Below are 4,715 nucleotides of genomic sequence, written 5' to 3' on the forward strand. Positions count from 1 at the left end.
CGCAGAACGGACGCTGTTGGGAGGAGCGCGTCCAGCCGACGATATAATGATCGGTACATGCGTTTTGATCGAGGAATGGGGAGGCCTGTGAGGCGAATGGTACGCCGGCGGCACCCGCGTGAGCGTTGTCGGCGGCGTATTACGTGCCGCACCGTTACGTGGCGTGTAGGGGGCGCGCACGACCGATGGAGTCGAAGTGCTGGGCGGGCCACAACGCGAGCAGTGCAGGTGGACGCGGCGCAGCCTGTCGGGGTACTTAGCGACGGGATACGTCCCGAGTGAGCCACGAGGTGGCCGGGCAAAGGGGGGTCAAGGCCTGCAGGAGCGTCCGGTGGTTCGTTGAGGACGCCTGACGTGGGATGCAGCGGCGGTCGCACAAGGTCGTGACCCACGTCCGCGGTGGCGTTAGCCGGCCGAGTCGTAGGCAGTGGGATCGGCGCGCTGCCGAGCTCGCGCGCCGCCTCGGAGACCGGCTCAGCGGACGGCGTGGACGGGTCGGGTGTCGTTATTGGAGGAGCGATGACGTTGGGGATAGACCCGATGGCGTGCGGCACGGTAGCCGGCATTGGGTCGGCGATGTCTCCACTGTCGCATGCCATCGTTGGGGGCAAGAAAGGCGATGACGTGGCCGGTGTCATGGTCGTGACGATACCCTCGGCGACAACATTGTGCGCGTACTCACACGAAAGAGACCCCTGGAGAGCGCCGGAGGCCGGGGACTGTGCGGTAGCGCATCGGGTGGTCGCCGAGACGGTATCGGGGCAAGTCGAGGGAGGAAGGCTTGCCTGATGGTGGCTAACGGGCGCAGAAGCAGACGCGTCTGGTGCTGGCGGTGAGGGCGCTGGCAGAGATGACTCGCGCACCGCGCGGTCTACCTCTGGAAGAGGGTGGTAGACATGCACCGTAGAAGTCCAGGATGGACTGCCGCAGTTCGTCGTACGGGCGCGGGCCAGGCGATAGAACGCCAAGGTGAAGCTGGAGAGCAAGCGGCAGGACGTCGAGGAGTACCGCGTGCTTGAACTCCTGGATCCATATGTGGTTCAGCTCCAGAGCCGCCTCGAATTGGGCGAACCATGCGCCGACGTAGCTGGACGAGAACGGCGGCAGTGGCGGGTCGAACTGGGGCTCCGGCCAGTGAGCCATGGCAGCGTGTCGCTCGGGAAAAGGCGCGCTCTCCCGTGAAACCAATGTAGGAGGGACGTGACGGCGGCTGTACGAGCCGTGCCGTCGTCCCTACTCAGAAGGCTAAGGCGGCGAGCCGAGCAACGGCTGCGACGACCAGCGTGGCTGGCTTCTAGAACGACACTGCGCGTGCCGAGCTTGCGCTTCGAGCACGCGCTGCCTTTCTTTATTTTGTTTCCTTCTTTCACAGCCGGCGCCAAGGGACCGGCTGAGAGCGCCAACCAAAGCGCTCCGCGCTTCGGCGTCGGTGGGCGCTACAACGTTTTCCCAACACTTTTTAAGTTGGCCTCACGTCCGCGGCGCCACATTATGGCGGCAGTTGAACTCGTCCTCTACCTTTTTCCACGACTCCCGTTTTCGACTGACGGATACAGAGTCCGTTTTCTTGTTCTCGACGACGCTGCGATGGCGCGAAATGAGCTCCAGGAGCACGGCGTGTTCTTCGGAAGAGCTTTTCCTTTTTTTCCATCCTCCGCGCGCGCTGTATACACGCAACACACACCAACTCTCTGCGCAAAAACACCGCACGCTTTCAGCAACAAAACCAAAAAACGTCGGGAAGGCGACACAAACAACCGCAGTGGCTGCGACATGCTGCGAGAACCAACGTGACCTTGGGGCCAGATGATTTTGAGTAAAGCGCTAAGACCAGCCCGTTCTTTGTACATTACTCAGCAGAATGCGCGAGCAAGCACTGCAACATTTATATCTGCATTACTCTGCTGCAAAAGTAATTTTTTTATGATTGAACCAGTCTTACACGTAAATTATTTACGTATCGTCGGTACCAGACCGCATACTTGACCCGAAAAGTGTTAGGCCCGTATTCACAAACGGAACTTACCCTTAACATACGACTTAAGTAGCCGGTCGATGCTTAACGCGTTTCATAAACAAATCTTGTACTTAAGGTGAATCTTATTCGACACCGGAAAGTAAAGTACAGTCATTGGGGCAACCTTAAGTGCGACTTTCGCTCTCGCCTAGCAAGCAAGATGGTCGACTGCAACGGCAGCCTCGCCGACTTTGCCGATTTCACCGGACGCGTGCACGATATCACGAAGGATGATGCATACCGATACGCGCCGCCACTACGGCCACGCCTTAGGGATCGACAGAATCCCATGGAAGTCTACAATGACGCGGAATTATCGTGGTGGTACCGCTTTTCCAAGCAAGCGCTGCTACGGCTGTTGGAAATGCTGCCACTGGCCCCAAAAGACAACGAACGCGGTCACCCCGTGCCGCCGCTGCTTCCAGCTTCTAGTCGCGCTGCGATTCCACGGCGCCGGAACCTTTCAGGTTGTCACCGGGGGCCTCGTTAATGTTCAATAATTTAATTGATGCGCGAAATGAGCTCCAGGAGCACGGCACGTTCTTCTTCGGAAAAGTTTTTTTTTCCCATCGTCCGCACGGGTTCAAAACACACAGCACACACGCACTCTCTACGCACAAACACTGCACGTTTTCAGCAAAAAAAAAAAAAAAAAATGTCGGGACGACAACACACCCAACCGCAGTGGCTGCGCGCAGCTGCGAGAACCAATGTGGAATTTTGGCCAGACGAGTGTGAGTAAAGCGCTAAAACCCAATAGTTCATTGTATTTTACTCAGCAGAATGCGCGCGCAAGCACATGCAACATTTATATCTGCATTACTCTGCTGCAAATTTTTATTTTTCGATTGAACCGATCGTACACGTAAATTATTTACGTATCCTCGACACCAGACGACATACTTGACTATTAAAATGTTACTTTCGAAAGTGATACTTAAGTGTCGTTTTTGAAGCACTCTCCTAAAACTTTCCTAACACTTCTACTTTTCCTGCACTTATTGACGCCCTACTTAAGTTCCGTTTGTGAATACGGGCCTTAGTCTCACTTACGCTACGGTTCTGATTAAGTAGGGATGTTTTCCCGCGTTAGGTGTTTGCTTGGAAACACTTGAAATCACTATAGTAAGTAGTCTCTGCCTTTGAAGGTGTCCGAAATGGTAGGCTATTGTTGGGTACGGCAGTCCCGTACGGGTACGCATCGGAGCCTGGTGTCAGCCGTACACGTACATATACACGCAGGCCAAGAAGATGCGTGTAGCTTGGATTGCGAAACTTAGAGCCGGCAAGCAGCCGTCGGCTACAACTCGGGTGTGTAGCAAGCACTTCCGCGAGGAAGATTTCTGCTACGGCGTTGGGGCTGCGATGTTCGGTGAGTAGCAGAAAGCGCGCACTCAGAAGCTCGACCGCGCGCGCTGCATGGTTAATGTCATGAAGATTTGGTCCATGAACTTGTTGATGTACCATACTGGCAAGTTACTGGAATGGAAAGGGAACGGTAAGAAGTACTCCATCGCGGCGACCGCGCGCAGTGGGTGTTCATTGTACTGTAGTATGGTGCCTTGTTGGGATAGTTGGTTCATTGCAATTCCTGTAACAGCGCTAAACATAACGAGGAAGGGACGACGATAGGGACAGACTGAAAAGAGCGCTGACGTCCAACTCTTTATTCTACTGATGATGCTAGGCATAGATGTACACATTCGAAGCGCCAGCTGGAAACGATGGGGGCGAAGTGTGAAAACACCCGCGCGCTTAGTTTAAGGTGCACGTTAAAGAACCCCAGGGGGTCTAAATTTTCCGGAGTCCCCACTACGGCGTGCCTCATAATCAGATTGTGGTTTTGGCACGTAAAACCCCATAATTCATTTTTATCAGGAAAGGAAAAGCAAGGAAATAAGGAAAGAAACAACAGTCAGCATGTATGGCACAAGGTGATATCAACATAGACACAATCGCCAACCATCTAAAAACCGTCGTTCTTCCTTGGTCAGTGTTAGTGATAGCATGCTTACACACCTCTCTCCCGCACGAGCAATCTTAACCGCCTCACTGATCTCTCTGACGCACTGGTCTTTGTGGCGAGATACAATTCCCGGTTTTTTGAACATTGAAGGTGACGCGGAAATTCCGGCGGACATACTTCGCACCCTCTAGCTCGGACGAAAGTGCAATGTTGAAGCTAGGAAAAACTCGCCGGAGCTGCTGGCAATGGTCCGACAAGTAGCAAGACTCGCACCGGAAGATAAGAGGAACAGCTGCATTGCCCAGAGAGTGGACGTTCTTGAACGCTCAGTGAGGTCTGGTCGCTCAATGCCGTTGAGAACAGCGTCTGATTTTTTTTCTGCAATAACCTCCTTTGTGTTCTTTCGGCTGATGAAGACAGTGGTTTCGCCGTGTTTCCAAATGACGTGTTCCGAGGGAAAGCAGCTGAAGCTTCCAACAGCAATTTCAATAGACTGGACCAAGTGCGCCCTAAAAAAGCTAATCCAGTAGCAATGAAACTGAACAAACGCCTAGGAATGCTTTCACTTAAAAAGTCAATCCAGGAAATGAAAAAAAAAACTGTTTAGATATGTTCTTTTCGGCAGACTCATAAGGATAGCTGGCCCCTTTGTGTTAATATTGCAGAGAAGGGAACATGGCAGAAATGTTTAGCTCTGTATCTGCAAGATTAGCTGACCATGTTTTAAATTGA

Source organism: Dermacentor silvarum, chromosome 1, assembly GCF_013339745.2.
Source record: "Dermacentor silvarum isolate Dsil-2018 chromosome 1, BIME_Dsil_1.4, whole genome shotgun sequence".
NCBI classification, from domain to species: Eukaryota; Metazoa; Arthropoda; class Arachnida; order Ixodida; family Ixodidae; genus Dermacentor; species Dermacentor silvarum.